The sequence below is a fragment of the Pelobates fuscus genome, chromosome 1 (assembly GCF_036172605.1).
Source record: "Pelobates fuscus isolate aPelFus1 chromosome 1, aPelFus1.pri, whole genome shotgun sequence".
In the NCBI taxonomy this organism is placed as follows: domain Eukaryota; kingdom Metazoa; phylum Chordata; class Amphibia; order Anura; family Pelobatidae; genus Pelobates; species Pelobates fuscus.
The window spans coordinates 426,031,044-426,048,711 of NC_086317.1; positions in this window are offsets into that span (position 1 = coordinate 426,031,044).

Sequence of the window (17,668 nt, forward strand, 5' to 3'; positions counted from 1 at the left end):
GAGGTTGTTTGTGTATTTAAAAAACTAAATACACATTTTTGACACATAGTAACAAGTAAAAAAAAAAGATTATATATATAATCATTTGATTGGCCACCATATTTTATAAATATAATCATGTGATCGGCCGCCATATTTAGTGACGGTTGCGATGCATTATGGGGAATGTAGTATAGAAGATAGAGGCCGGAAAGTTTTTGGAAAAGTTTATAGCATATATTTGAGTGTAAAATCATAAAAAAAAAATTAAAGTGAAAGTTAATAAAAAAAAATAATATTATTATATATGTGTATATATATGATATATAGACATATATTATACCTATATAATATATGTCTATATATCATATATATAATGTCATGCTAAGTGTATTTTTATATTAATATGTACATATATTAATATAAAAATACACTTATAATTAATTTACACACGTGTATATATATATAATATATATTGTATATATATAATTATAAAATACGAATAATATATAATTTTAAATTAAATAAAATAAATAAAAATAATAATAAAAATTAAAAAAATATATATATATCTATACGAAATGTTATTCTAACTGTATTTTGATATTAATATATATATATTTATATCAAAATACACTTAGAATGAAATTGTATATATATCTATGTATATATATAAATAAATAAAAAGAATACAAACTATTCATATGTCCGTATACAAAATGACATAAATAATTATATAAATATACACGTAGACTTCAAATATATAAATATGCACATATATTAAAATTCTACGTGCGTATTTATGTAATATTTTTACATAATTAAGTTATTTTATTGATTGAAATTTAAGGGACCTGCCTGCCAAACGAGGCCGAAAGTCCAGAGAATTTAATTTGCTATCACTGTATTTTACCCTGTAACGTTCTACGACACCCTAAAACCTGTACATGGGGGGTACTGTTTTACTCGGGAGACTTCGCTGAACACAAATATTAGTGATTCAAAACAGTAAAACATATCACAGCGATGATATTGTCAGTGAAAGTGACTTTTTTTGCATTTTTCACACACAAACAGCACTTTTACTGATGATATAATTGTTGTGATACATTTTTCAGTTTTGAAACACTAATATTTGTGTTCAGCAAAGTCTCCTGAGTAGAACAGGACCCCCCATGTACAGGTTTTATAGCGTTTTTGAAAGTTACAGGGTCAAATATATGGGTCAAATATTTTTACATTGAAAATGGCCAGGTTGGTTACGTTGCCTTTGAGAGCGTATGGTAGCCCAGGAATGAGAATTACCCCCATGATGGCATACCATTTGCAAAAGAAGACAACCCAAGGTATTGCAAATGGGGTATGTCCAGTCTTTTTTTAGTAACCACTTAGTCACAAACACTGGCCAAAATTAGCGTTCAATTTAGTTTTTTACTTTTTTCCCACACAAACAAATATGAACGCTAACTTTGGCCAGTGTTTGCGACTAAGTGGCTACTAAAAAAGTCTGGACATACCCCATATTGAATACACTGGGTTGTCTACTTTTAAAAAAATATGTACATGTGGGGTGTTATTTAGCAATTTATGACAGATAATAGTGTTACAATGTCACTATTGATACATTTTAAAAATGTATGTTTTGAAACCGCAATATCCTACTTGTACTTATAGCCCTATAACATGCAAAAAAATAGCAAAAAGCATGTAAACACTGGGTATTTATGAACTCAGGACAACATTTTGAATCTATTTAGCAGTTTTTTTCATTCGCTTTTGTAGATGAGTAAAAGATTTTTCACATAAAATTCAAAAAACGTGTATTTTTTTCAATTTTTCATCATATTTTTTCATTTTTTTAAAATTAAATTACATGAGATTATATAAATAATGGTATGTAAAGAAAGCCCCTTTTGTCCTGAAAAAAAACCAATATATAATTTGTATGGGAACAGTAAATGAGAGAGCGGAAAATTACAACTAAACACAAACACCACAAAAGTGTCAAAAAGATGCCTGGTCGCAAATGTACAACATCGCAAAAACAGTCCGGTCCTTAACCCCTTAACGACGAGTGACGGATGAGGTCCGTCACTCAGGGGAATGCGTTAATGACGAGTGACGGACCTTGTCCGTCACCCGTTAAAATTAACCCCAGATCGCCGCAATCGCGGCGATCGTGGGGTTAATGGTGCTCCGGTCTGCCTCTGCATTAGAGGCAGACCGGGAGCACCGGATCGGGCTGCCCCAGTACATGTGCCCGCTCTGACAGCATGTCTGAGCGGGCACATGTGCTCTCTATACTCACCTCCGCCTCCCTGCACTTCCTGGTTCTGTGTGAAGTGCAGGGAGACGGATCTTCAGTGATCCTGCCCCCTGGTGGAAAAAAAAATAGTAAAATTAAAATCCCACCCCCCTTTACCCATTTTAATAAAAAATTAACCCCTTCCCTGCCAATTGATCACTGACTAAAGTGATCAATTGGCAGGGATTACATTTTACTAAGATCTGATTTTTTTTTTAACCCCTGAGGGTTAATTCTTTTTTTTTTTAACCCTCAGGGGTTCAATTTATTTTATTAATTAATTTAAATATTTTAAAATTATAAATTTTTAGCTAGCTGGGGAGGGTGGAAATTAGTGGGGAATTGGGGGATTTAGTATTACGCTAACTAGGGGTTAACGTTAAAAAAAAGTTTAAAAATAAGCTTTAAAAAGTTAAAAAATTAAGTTAAAAAAAGTTTTAATAACATTTAAGTAAAAAATTAAAAAAATAAACCCTTTACCCAGTCCAAATAAAAATTAACCCCTTCCCTGCCAGTCGATCACTGCCTACAGTGATCAAAATACAGATCACAGTATTATACTGTTCTAATTTTTTTTAACCCCTGACGATTAACTTTTATTTATTTTTTAACCCTCAGGGGTTAAATTTATTTAATTAACTAATTTAAATATTGTATAATTAAATATTTTGCTAGCTGGGGTGGGTGGGAGTTATGGGAAAATGGGGAATTTACTGTTAGTGCTGCTTACTGCTAGTTAGGGGTTAACATAAAAAAAAAAGCTTAGAAAAAATTTAAATCTGTAAAAAAAAGTTTTACGAAAGTTTAGGAAACTTTAAAAAAATGAATAATCAAAACAAAAGTTTAAAAAATGGTTTTAAAAAGTAAAAAAAGTTTTAAAAAGTAAAAAAATACATTTAATAACGCTCATTACCACTGCACCTGGTACAAGCTAGCGGAAAAATGATCCCACGCTAAGGTTCAAAATATGCCTTTTGAAATACCCTGGGATGTCTTCTTTAAGAAATGGTATGGCTTTATGGGGTATTTGGTTTATATAGCCTGGTAAAATACTCTAAAATGGGACATGGGCACAGCGTAAAAATTGAAAGTTTGAAAAAAAATGGAATGGCTGTGTCCCAAATGTTCCCCTCCGATGTCCACATATACCTGGCAAAGGTACATACGGGGGTATTTTTGTACTCAGCAGACATAGCTGAGCAACATATGAAGTATTATACAGTGGTAGTACACATAAGGTTTGCAAAATATACTGTGCAAACTCACTTTGTGTGTCAAAAAGGCAGAAAAAACGCTTATTACCACTACACCTGGTACAAGCTAGCGGAAAAATGATCCCATGCTAAGGTTCAAAATATGCCTTTTTAAATACCCTGGGATGTCTTCTTTAAGAAATGGTATGGCTTTATGGGGTATTTGGATTATATAGCCTGGTAAAATACTCTAAAATGGGACATGGGCACAGCGTAAAAATTCAAAATTTGAAAAAAAATGGAATGGCTGTGTCCCAAATGTGCCCCTCCGATGTCCACATATACCTGGCAAAGGTACATACGGGGGTATTTTTGTACTCAGCAGACATAGCTGAGCAAAATATGAAGTATTATACAGTGGTAGTACACATATGGTTTGCAAAATATACTGTGCAAACTCACTTTGTGTGTCAAAAAGGCAGAAAAAAACGCTTATAACCACTACACCTGGTACACGCTAGCGGAAAAATGATCCCACGCTAAGGTTCAAAATATGCCTTTTGAAATACCCTGGGGTGTCTACTTTAAGAAATGGTAGGCCTTTGTGGGGTAGTTTGAATTTAAAACCTGCAAAGATGCTTGGAAATTGCACATAGGCCCGGCGTCAAAATTCAAAGTTCGGTCAAAACTGATATGGCTTGGTCTCCTATATGGCACTGTAGCTTCACAAAATAGTGCCATAGACATACAATGGGGGTGTCCTTTTACTCAGAAGACTTAGCTGAGCATAATTTGGGGGGTTTGAACTTAGTGGCACACATGAAATATACAAAATGCCCAGCAAAAATGCATGCCGTATGTAAAATATGCACAAAATTATTTTTTACCACATACTTTGGCATGTAATGGTAAAAAAATGGGGGCATGTTAAGGCACAATATGCACCTTATGAGATACCCTGGAGTGTCTACTTTTACAAATGGTAGGCCTTTGTGGGGTTTTTTTGAACAGTCAAACTACTATAATACCCCAAATGGAAGCATAGGCTCATTAAATCCGTCTCTCAAAATTCTACTGTGAATACTGAAAAGGACAGGTCTGCTATATGGCACTGTAGCTTCACGAAATAGTGCCAAAGACATACAATGGGGGCACCGTTGTACTCAGCAGAAGTAACTGAACACATAATAAAACTTTGTACAGGAATAGCACACACCAACTTTACAAAATACACATGAGAAGTTCTTTGTTATAAGTTTGTGTGCGAAAACCCCCCAAAAACACAATTTTACTCCAATATTTAGTAGAGGTTGGCGGTAAAATGGCTACGTAGAAAGTGTCAAAACAACCTTAGGTAAATAGCCTGTGGTGTCTACTTTATATAAATATATACTTTTGTGTGGCAATTTTGTTTTCTTTTATGGCTATTAGGCTTACAAGACAAACATACCAAATTCTAAAATCGCTCCACATAAAAAGTTTATTTTACTCCTTGTGCTTTGTGACCTGTAACTACCAAAAAAAACGTAAAATCCCAGACACATTATATATTCTGTAATTCAGAACAACTAAATGAATTTATTTTTAATTACTTTCCTTAACCTGCACTAATTATGTACACATTATTATTGCAAAAACTGTAAAAAAAAAACACACAAAAATTCATTTTTTTGCATATTTCTGTATTTTTTTATAATAAATAAACATTTATATATATATATGTGTTACATCAAATTAAAGCCCTTTCTGTCCTTTAAAAAAACGGTATATAATATGTGTCGGTGCAATAAATTAGTAAAATGCAAATTGCAGTTGAACGCAAATAGCAAAAAATGCAAAAAATGCCGTTGTCATTAAGTGAAAGACAAGCTTCTGAAGCTCTGTCCTTAAGGGGTTAAGGGGTTAAAATTTAATGTTGTTTACAAACTAAATAACTATTTGACTTTTTTTTAAATGGCTATGATAATTGCAGATAGGGTAATTGTCTAAATGCTTAAATATTATACAGCAAAATAATTAACATAGTATGCAATATTACTTTAATGCAATTAATAAAAGTTTAAAGTTGACATGACCGTCAGAAGAACACTCTTATTTTAAGGTGAATTGATTATACAAATAATTGATTGTCTATAGGTTTAACGATTATCCGGTAAAATAATAATAATTACATTTGTGCAATATTACTCTATTATCATTCAGAAATATTCAAAGATAATATAACATGAGGAGAACGCCCTTATTTTATAATAGGGAAACATGCTATGATTCAAAGTTCATAAAACCATTCCCACTTTTTTTGTTCTTTGCATAATTGCATGATCTCTTTTTCTATTGTTATTAATATTATTAAGATCATCAGATCTTTTTGTGAAAAGAAAATGTGCTGTGTTATACTTTTTGGCAGAAGACTGTGCCAAGAAATGACAGCTGTCAAAGTTATAATTCTGTGTATCTCGGGTATGCATCTCTCCAGAAAAGGTAAACACAATTTGTAATCTTAACTTTCTTTTTTAATTTTGTAATTTTTAACCTTAATATTTTTTTAAAATATATTAAACGTGACATGCTATTAAGCTGAGATTGTTATACCTTTTAAAGAAAGAAAAAAATCCATAAAGAATAAAGGAAATCATTGGCAGGTGCTTTCTAGTAAACTATCTTTGCTTTTTTATTTTATAAAAAAAAATTCTGCTGCTTAAATTATATATTTCCTTATTAAATATCATTTAATTTCATTTTTTTTTCTTACCTAATTTGAGAACTTGAAGGTTTATTATTGGACTAGAAGTTAAAGGTTTCAGTCTTGTGATCTCTTGGCCTAGTATTATAAAACTGACAACTTTTGATTTGCTGACTTATTAAAAGTCCAGCAGTTTTTTCTTGGTCTTCCAGCTTGATATTTATATTTGGCTGACTCAAATTAAAACGTGTATTTTGAGGGTGATATAGATTTGATATAACCAGACATGGTGCAAACTGTTCATATTACTCAGAATGCTACATATGATTGAATCTATACCTTTAAATTACACATACATACAGACATGCACAGACACATACAGACACACGTACAGACACACATCCATACATACACACATACATACACAGACACATACATATATACAGAGATACACACATACATACAGACATGCACAGACACAAAGACACAGAGACACGCACATACAGACACACATCCATACAGACACATACAGACACATACATACACAAAAACACACACATGCAAAATATTTTAGTCACGCTCTTGTTTCCTACCTTTTAGGTGCAGGAGGGTGACCTCCCTGGGGTCCAGTGGCTGGCTCTGGCTCTGACTCCCTCCTCTCCTTCCCCTCCCTCATGGTTCTCTGTGGTTGCTGGGAGGAAGTGACTGGAAGTTGTCACTTCCTCCCAGTATTTGACATGGTCACATTGTGCCCTGTCGCGCTGTTAAAGCTCCGCAGCGCTGACCGGGCCCCCTGGAAATACATTGACACCGACAGCATGGGCCACCCGATGGGCCCCTTAATGCATGGCCCAAGCAGTTGGTCGCAGGGGTCCACAGGGTGGTTGGGCCCCCTGGAGTGACGAGCCTGGTCACACCTGTGACCCTTGCGATGACGGTAGTTCTGCCACTGTCTATATATATAAAACAAGAGGAGAGAACAGACTTGTTAATACTGATTTATTTTAATAGAAGCAGTGTTACAACTAATAAATCAACACTGGTAGGCAATTCAGTCCTAACTGGACACTTTAACTTTATTTTTAAATATTATCTGAATCTCCCCCTTCCCTGGAGGTGACTTTTAGTGGTCTAGTGGATATAGCATTAGAAGTGAGCAAAACCTGGCTTAGCACTGGGTGCCTTTTTATGTAATGTCTTTGATTCTTTATATATATATATATATATATATATATATATATATATATATATATATATTATCTGGCTATCTCGGATGCGATACTTGTTGCTGATTATTCTCACTTTTCAAGATGGTTGGCTTATTGTTAAAAAGAGATATGCAAGGCACACTAAGCGCTGAATGTAAAATCCAAACATATAAAATAAGTAACCGTCGATGCCTCATTGGGAAGCAAAATCACCTCAATCTAAAGCACTGTAATACCTTGTTGCTTTATCTATCAAATGCATGCCAACAGGTTAAAAAGTGAGAAAAATAAAAAAACACATGGGCTTAAAGAAGTATGACAAAGTGTGACATATGACTGACAAGATAGCCTTACTTGGTACATAAAACCAATAAGGAAATGTTCTGTTGATAGCAGCTTATTATATAACATGATAGTATCGCATATGACTGTCGATAAAGTCTCAATTAGTACATAACACACGTAAAGAAAATATTAAGTTAATGGCAGCTGATAACATAAGATATCATGCAATATTATTGCCTACCTATTGCAAAACAGTGCCATTATCAACGCTCTCGTGCATTCAATTTATTGTTAAAATGTAAATGATTTACTTCACTGTTTCATTTTATGATCATAACACTAGCTTTATTTCTGTTTATATTATTGCTCATATCCCTATTAATAAATACATATATTACACTGGCATATTTTTGTCTGGTGATAACAATAGCCCAATATATATATACTTATTGAAATTTATTGTAAAAATGTAGCCATTAGCTTAAAAGGACACTATAGTCACCAGAGCCACTACAGCGTAATGCAGTTGTTCTGGTGTCTATAGCATGTCTCTGCAGGCTTTTCAATGTAATTGCTGCCATTTCAGAGGAAAGGCAGTCTTTACATTGCTGCCTAGTAACACCCCTAGTGGTAGTTCCGAACCTCTACTTGGAAATTCCAACCCAATAAAAAGGTATACTAATGCCAAGTAGGGACTACTTTGTCTAAGTATTTTTCCTATGCCTGACAGTTCTAGACAGTGGCTGAAGCTACCACCGTGTAGAAGTGTCAATCTGCCAGCCAGGCACCAATGATGGCTGCAGAGATATTAGCTGTGTATATGGAGGAGAGGATCCTGCTGTCTCGCAGGATCCTCCATAGATCTCAATGCTATACTCTTGCACATGCATGAGCGTACAGCAGTGATGTCAGCTCCTGGTGCTGAAATGAGGATGGGCCAGAAGATAATGGTGACACCTGTGAGGGACAGGTTCAGATTACTAAATTTCACCTTTCCCTGGCAAACCCCCCCTGAACCCCACCCTGCCACCGGACCACCAGCGATGATATCACTATTGGGTTTCTTTGCATATTATAAAAAGGCTCAGTTGAGATAAATACAGGCACATTAGATTTCATAGTTTGGTTACTTTATGTAAAATCTAGATAGTAAATGATCAGAGAGCTTACAGTATGCTAGAGTGCTATTGACACATACCAAGGTAAGAATACACTGCTCCTAGCAGGCAGGTACACAGCCTTGATCTCTTTAACTACGTAAGGATGCTCAAGTTGAACAAGGTATCCTGATTCCATATTCTTGAACAATGCTATTTAGAGACCACATATATGACATCAGGGTTATTCACCAAAGTGAAAATTCAAGGTGAATTACTATTAAATTTCAAACACAAGGTCAAAATAGCTGAACTGGAAAAATTCCCCAGTTAGCTATGCTTCCCGTTTAGCTACTGTGACGTTAAATTAGAAATTTATTTTGATATTCAATTTGAATTTTCACTTCTTCAGCGGTTTCCCTGAAGAAGTGAGTGCATACTCACAAAACACATAGGAGCCAACCATCAGCGTAGTGTTCTTGTCTTCACCCCTTTGAGACTCCTTACCACGACTTCACGGCATGGCAAAGCAGGCAAAAGGCGGAACTTTCAGAGGGATTACCTTGGTGATACACATACCCCACACCACTCCTACTGTATTTTGCACAATATATTAGGCATCCACCATTCTTCTCCTGATATAGAATATTTTGTGAGTACATTTTAATAGGGGAGAAAAGGGGAATATTTGGTGTTTTTGTATATGAATGTTTTCTTTTTTTTTTTATTCTTTATTTGTCATGACACAACATCAAATTGACAAAGAGAACAGTGCCACATGGTATTGGTTTACAACTTAGACAAGGTATAACAGGGTTACAGTGTCGCAAACGCCTGACAAGTTATTGAGTTGCCACTATCTCCCTGCCTCTCCGTTCACTCTAGCCTGTCTTACGGCTCTCTGAGGGTGATCTGTAGTACTTGGTCCTAGACCGTAGCAACCCTTATGTTGTCTGGATGAGATGGTGTCTAGATCTTATCCTGGCTGTGGAATGCCCCCTGTGTTGCGGCTGTTTGGGCCGCTGTCGTCCATCCCTACATGAGGATATGCCTCTCGTGTCTGTTCCCATGCATGCGGAATGTTGGTCATTGATTTTTTATATCTAAGTCAGAAGAACTAGAAAGAAGGAAAAAGCGAGGAGAAGGTCATGAGAGGGAGGGGGGGGAGGGGGGGCTCCAGTCACCCAGACATGCGGGTCGCCATCAAGATCTGGCTAAACATCAGTGTCCCAGGGTAAAGGTTTCCCAGGGTTCCCAAATTTTTTGAAAGGATTTGGAGGTGCCCCTGAATCGAGCTGTCAGATCATCCATCAAGTGGATCTCTTTTACTCTGTTAATGACCCCTACAATGGGAGGGGTGTCTGGTTTAAGCCAGTCGGAGGCTACCGCCCGCCTGGCCACTAGAGTTATCTTGTGGAGTAGCTTTTGCTTGTGCCTAGTCCAGCCCTCAAGAGTCCTACTTAAAAGGAAGAGCCATGGGTCGAGGTCTGGGGGTCTACCGAAAACCTGCGCCAGTAGAGCCTGTATCTGTCTCCAGAAAGTGACCATCTGTGGGCATTCCCACCACATGTGGACATATGTCCCTCTCTGGCCGCATCCCCTCCAGCACACGTCCGTAGGGGTCTTGTGCATTTGGTATAGTTTAACTGGCGTGGTATACCAGCGCAACATTGTTTTGATGGATTGTTCTTGGAGAGAAACACAGACTGACGAGGTGTGGTTCGCCTCCCAAATCTCTTGCCACTCTATGCCTTCCAGCGTGTCTCCTAGGTCCCTTTCCCATTGATCTGTATAGGCTAGTTTGCCCCAGTCCCTTGCTTCCGAACAGAGGTGAGCGTACATGCGCGCTATCATGCCTCTGGGTATGATCTCTTGGAGGCAGATGCGCTCAAAGAACGTCGTCTGTTTCCAAGCTGCCATCTTTATGTGTGTCTGGTTTGCCAAGTCCCTGATTTGTAAATATCTAAAAAAGTCAGCGGGAGTGAGATGGCCCTGCTGTGAGACGACCTCTGTTCCCTCGTATAAGTGGCAAATGCGTTGTAAGCCTATGCCTTCAAGTTTTTTAAAATCTCTCGCCGTCATCCCTGGGACGAAGGCTTTGTTGCGTAAATATGGCATAAGCGGGGAACGGTCCGATGTTAGCTGATATTTAAGCTTGGAGGTGTCCCATACTTGGAGGGAGTTAATGATTGACGGGCATGTGGCCCTAATCTCTGGTCTGAATTCCTTTGGGACCCACATGAGGAGCTGTGGGATATCCGCGCCCGTCATAAGGGACTCTATGTCCACCCATTTGCGCTCCCCTGGTGGGGAGTGCCACATCGCCACCTGTGACAATTGTGCCGCCATGTAATAGAATGGCCCTCACCGTATCGTCCACTAACAAGGTGCGTATGGCATGGCGAGTTGCCTCGACCTGTCCATACGTGTCCCCGCTTGGCCGATCTTTATGTTTTTGTTCTAATGCCCGCAAGTCTGTCAAGAGTCCCTGTAGTTTTTGGGCTTTCACTTTCTTTTTGGCAGTCGCTATCTTAATGAGAGATCCACGTATCACCGTTTTGTGGGCCGCCCACAGGATTTCCGGGCGCATGTCCGGTGTGTCATTGGAGTCGAAAAACTCCAGAATGTCCGTACGGATCTGCTCGACAGTCTCTGGATCCTTTAGGAGGGATGAGTTTAGCTTCCACGACCATGGAGGGGCAACGCACAAGTTCCCCAGTGTAACGTGGACGTCCGCGTGGTCCGACCACGAAATGGATCCTATCTCTGACCCTGTTACCCGTGCTAGCGAGCGCCCATTAACCAAGAACATGTCGATTCTAGAATATGTACCGTGAGGTGTTGAGTAAAACGTGAAGTCCCTCGTGCTTGGATGATGTGCTCTCCAGATATCCACGAACCCGGTGTCCACGATAAACTTGTGTAGCTGCCTATCCTGTCCCCCCCTTCCCCTGGTCCCCGCCCCCCCCCCCCCCCCGCCTGTGTGCGCTTCTATCTATCGCCGGATTCGGCGCTGCGTTCAGGTCACCTCCCAAGATGGTGAGCCCATTGTTTAGGGTGCTGAGTTTGGCTGTTAGGTCGTCCCAGAAACCTTGGTCTGGGTGGGTGGGGGCATAAACATTAATGAGATGTACCTTGTGTGAGAGAAGTGTGCCAGAAACTATTATGTACCTCCCGTTCGGGTCCGCCGTGGTGGAGTCAATTTTTAAGGGGCAGCTGTTGCGGATTAATACCGCCACACCATTATGCTTTGTGTGTTTGCGTGCTTCATAAGATACCTGAAATGTGTGATCCTTCAATTGAAATTTTGCTTGTCTCGGCAAATGCGTTTCCTGTATAAACGCAATGTCAGACTGCATTTTCTTCAGTTCCCTGAAGAGAAGCCGCCTCTTGGTCGGCGTGTTAAGCCCCTTTACATTTAAAGATGAGATCTTCAGAGCCATTCTAATAGGTTATAAGTTGCGCACGTCCGCACGACCACCGCCGTCCTCCGCTGGGCCCCCGGATCCCCCGCCACAGGGTGGAAAAGGAATGGACAACAGGGTTAGGTTAAGAGAAGAGGTAAAGAACAGAAGAAAAATAACAATAGGAACAATAGAGAACCACAGCCGCGCACGCGCGGTGCTCGGCTGTCTTCGTCTGGTCTTATCCGTCGCCAGACTGGAAGGGGGTTCACATTTCCCCATCTCGTCCGCGCACCGCGCTAGAGAGAGATGTGGATGCATGAGCCGCAGACCATGTAGCGCTGTCTTGCTATTAGTTAAGATTGTATATGTGCGCCTTGTGTTCTACTCCTTTGTGTAACATGTCATCGGTAACCGGTTTGTACCTAGGTTTCAGGTAGCGGATATACCGCTTTGCAGGGAAAGTAGCGTCCAAGGATCCCCCGGTATGTAGGGAGTTGTTCAGATCCCCTAGAGTTGTGGGTGAGTGATGCCGCTCATCCCCCTACCCTCAATTACCCCCCTCCCCCCGCTCCGAAGCGAGCTCTCGCGCCCCCAAAGGGTCCCCCCCTCTCTCCCTTCACTGGCGCTGCACTGGTCCGCCGCCCACCCCAGCCTACCTCATGGGGCCCCACGCCTCCAGCCTTGATCCCCCTTGCTACTCCCTCCCTCCAAGGTAGGGCAAGAATACCACCGCCCAGTCCCATACCCTGATGTCCTGCCACCCTTAGACGTCCTCAAAGAGGTTTTACTTATAGCCTTGAAAAGGGATCTTAGCGCGAAGAACACTAAATATATACACCCTTGTCAAAATTGTTGTTTAACATTCAGATATAATTTTGTAGCATACATTTTATAGATTCTGCCTTGCTGGTAATGACATCACTATCTATTCTAATCTTGCTGTCCAGGATAACATTTATAACATTTCTGTTGCCCCTATATTTCCTGTGTAGCCATTCGAACATTTTTATACGTCATGCTGTATCGAATTGTGTAGGGTTCTGCTTTTTCAGAATACATGGTGCTCCAAGGTTTTTGGCAATAGCATGCAGTGTCTGTACCGTGTTCCCTATAAAGGAACCCCCGCCCGCCCAAGGTTAAAAGCATCAGAAGTGAAATATCCACAAGTTGCCTTCCCCCCCTCCCTCTCTCTGTCAGCTATGGGGTGGTCGAGACACCCCCCCTCGGGAGAAACCCCAGCTTGTGTGCTCTTTTCCACTCCCCCCCTCCCTCCCCCCTTCAGCTATGGGGTGGCCGAGACCCCCCCCCTCAGGTGGAACCCCAGCTTGTGTGCTCTGTTCCTCTCCCCCCCCTCTATCAGCTATGAGGAGACCTAAACCCTCCCCCCCAGGTGAATCCCCAAGTATGTGTGCTCTTTTCCACCCTCCCCCCCTCTCCGTGAAATTACCATAAATCACCACCCTCCCAGGACTTCCGAGATCCCTCCCCCACTCCCAAGTCTCGCTCCAAGCGAGCCCGCCAAAAATAAAAAGAGCGTGAAGAAAGGAAAAAAAACACCGCCAGCCATGTCCCTTAGCCTCCTGGGACTGAGTGTCCCCCCCCCCCCGAGTGACATCCCATCCCCCCCACCCAAATAAAGTCACAGGTTCCCCCCCCATCCCCAGTCACTCTCTTGCCCTGCTTACATTCTCCGACCTTCCACCCATGTACTATATCCGGTCCGAGTGTCAATGCCTCCTGCCACTCCGTCGGCAGGGGTGCTAGGTCGTCACTGGCCTCCTCTCTCTCCAACAGCTGGGCTGGAACTGGGACCTGGAGCTCTTGAAGGAACTTCTTGGGGTTACCCCCCGGTGCCAGCATCTGGGCTCTCCCTCCGCGGAAAGCCAGCAGCTTAAACGGGTGTCCCCAGGCATAACGCACTCCGGCCTCCCTAAGAGCTTCTGTGATCGCCCTCCACTCACGTCGACGCTGCAGCGTGCTGGGAGGCAGATCCATGTACAGCTGCAGGGTAACTCCGTCGTGGTGCAATCCTCCATCTCTGCATTTCGTCATCAGGGCCTCCTTTGTGGTAAAGTGGAGGAACCTGATAATAACGTCACGCGGGAAGTTGGGGTTCTGTCTCCGCGCACGGATGGCCCTGTGCGCCCGTTCGATGCACCATTGTGCTGCCGGTATGTCGGGCAGCAAGGGTCTGAACAGCACCAGGAGTGTAGTCTCCAGGGGGCCCTCGTCCTCGCTCTCCGGTAGACCCCTCAGGTGCACATTATTCCGTCGGGAGCGATTTGCCATGTCCTCTATGGCCAGCTCCATGTCTGCCACCTGAGTTTCCAGTTTGCGCACATGGGACATGACCGCGTTATGTGCCAGAGTCGTTTCTTCTAGGCGCTCTTCCAGCCTCGCGGTCCTCTCACCCACCGCAGAGATCTCAGCTCTGAGGACAGAGGTGGACCTCTCGATCTCCCCTGCGAGGTAGATTTGAACTTCGGTTAGCTTAGAGAGAATTTGCGCTGCCTCTCCCCCCTTGGGACTCGCGGCCCACATCCCGCGAGGTGAGGGGGAGCGAGGAAACAGGCCCAAATCGTCGCCATCTTGGCGCTCCGCAGTGCCGGCCTTTTGGACGGTCAGCATGTCCAGAACAGTGGTTCCGGGGTCAGGACCCTTCTTGTGCAGCTTCTTAGAACTTCGCTTATCCATCTTATATTGGAGTAGAGTGAGGTAAATTGCTTATTATCGCTATATACAGCGCTGTGGGAACGGAGCTCTAGCTAGTTGCGTCCAGCTCGTTCCCTGGTCAGGCCACGCCCCATATGAATGTTTTCTTAATAAAATCTATTACACCATAGAAGCCTGTCTGGTTTGCACTTTTAAACATATCTACTAAACTGTTGACAAAAGATTGGTGAAGGACAATTAAAGAAACGGCATCAGAGTTTTAAGATTGCTGTAGGATTTTCTCGAGGACTTTTTGGACATTTATAGGACATTATCTTATTTCGGTAATTTTAAACCCAAAATAATTTTTGTACAAGGACTCAATGTCCATATATTATATTTACTTGGGACATGTGTGCATATTTATTTAAGTCTTATATCTTTTATCTGGCTCATATCTGTTGTATTAGTCATATTATTGCCGGAATTGCTTTTTGCACAAACCTGTATTAAGTGGATTTTATTTATATTTATCAATAAAATTAAGGTGTTTTTTTTTCTTCTTCTTCTCAATTTATTTTCTATTTTTAATGACGCGGTGGTGATTGTCTCAACAGGTGTTGGAAACTCCATGTTAGATTGCTACACCAACTTTTGTATAGGTCTTTGATCTTACATTGAACCCAAAAAGGTGCAAAATGCTTAAAAAACTGTAGAATCTAACTTGTATAGGTATACATCCACTTAAGGGTCCCGTGACATTCAATGACATCATGCAGTGTGCTGTGTAAAGTGCTGAAAGTGAGTTCTTCAATCAATCCTTTGAAACATGGAGGGGGAATCACCATATTCAGCCACTGTAGTTCTCTCGGAATCTGGGAGGATTCCATAATTCCCTCTGAGAGAGGGAGATCCATAGTGTCTGCATGCCTTTCTGCCTCCTCCGCATTAGGGTTAGGGCTAATGTTGGTGTAGGTTTAGGGATAGAGTTAACTAGCCTGAACTTCTATGATAAGCTAGTGGGTTGTGGAAACTATATTTTCAAAGCTCTGAAATCAAAAGGTTAGATATTGCTGCATCTTCTATAGTTCTAGAAGAGTGTCCTTCAGTCTGTCTTGTTTTATAAATAAATGAAGTCTTGGTTTCTGTTTTTTCTTTGTTTATGAGGACTTTCCATCCCTTATTGTTGCTTGGGTATTTCTTATTGTCAATGCAATGTTTTTGGTTGTGTGTTCATGGCAGCATTGACATCCTGCCCTTTTTGTTTTGTTTTGTTTTGTGCGGTCCTTGTTTATTTTGTTGTTCACTAGTTACATGACTGAGGATCTGCCATAGGGCAGTCCTTCTTATAGATGTCTAAGTTTAGTTGTTTTACCAAGTGAAAGTGAAGAACTATCCATTGTCAATGCAACTGTGGAAACAGAGACGGAAAAGAAAATTACAGTAAGTAAATATTTGGTTTTCCTGTTTTTTGTTTTTTTTTTTACACCACTTTTCATCTCCCATTTTATAGACTATTTGGCTAACATTTCAGGTAACTATTGTAGAATAAATATACAATTGAGGCAGAATACAGCTACATGAAAATGCCATAATGTGATAATTAGCGCTCATCGAATTTCTATCAACAATCACAAAAATGAATAAATTTAAATTACATCTACTCCTTAATTAGCCTAATCGACAGTTGTAATTGAATGATAACATTCTAATTAAATACCCACTCTCTTGTGTCCCATCCATTAGCAAAAGAAAACAAAAACAACAAAAAAAGGAAAAAAAAAAGAAAAAGCTTATAAAACAAAGAAAGCTTTATTTTTTTATATTTTAAAAAATGTTGCCCTACATTTATTGCCTTTAGTGCTAAGACCATATTTCCCAGAGACCTCTTCTTTCTGATTGGCTATTCATTTATCATCTTTCTTTTCTTTTTATGGTAATATGTTTGACATCAAGTAGATAATACAAGAAATAATTATTTTGATGTGCACCCCTAAAGCTTTTTTTCTGCTTTTAAATCCTTAAAATAAGTCTAAAATATGTGCTTAACCCTTTCAGCGTTGGCTTGGTACATTGAGCGACAGCCTGACACTCTATCCGTGTCGTTCACCGACTTGGTGCACTGTCAGGAATTCAGTGTGAATTCTGTGAAGTCAACATGAATTTCAAAGTTCAGGCTCTAACAGCCAATTTAAAAGCATGAGCTCAATTGGAGTGTTTTAACATTTTGGCTCTCTCTTTTTTTTTAATTTAAATAAGATTAAAAACTTCATCACAAATTCACTTTGGAATCCTGACAATTCAGCCTTCAGTGAATAATGGTGTCACTTGTTGATATTCCACAGATGAGCAGAACAGATGTCCTTCCAATTCCCATTTAATTAATAGAAACGTAGGAAAAAAAAACACCCCATAGCATTGCTAAGGTGACCCCTTAATGTAAAATTTAAAAAAAGGCAACATTTCTGTCCTGGTGGACATATTTCAAGTCAATTGTTCACTGCTGCCAAGGTCTCAAATCAGTTCTCACATACTAACATTCGCAGTGTGCAGCTGTGACAGTAATATCTCCCTGGTCCCTCTGGCACTCACGGGGTCTAATGACCCCACGCTGAATTCTTGACCTTCTTGTTAAACTGTAAAATGCTTATCCAAGCTGTCTCTTTGTTACTGTAGGTTATTTACTGAAAGTGGGAGCCTTTTTCTCTATTATTATTTTTGCTCAAGCTCTTTAAAGTAACATGAGTACTGCGGCTAATGAGGCGATAGAAAGCAAGCTGGTCCATTCAGTTCTGCTAATGACTCCATTCTCAGGAGCCTAATCAAAGATTTGTACATTTAATTGCTGTTAAGTCAGCT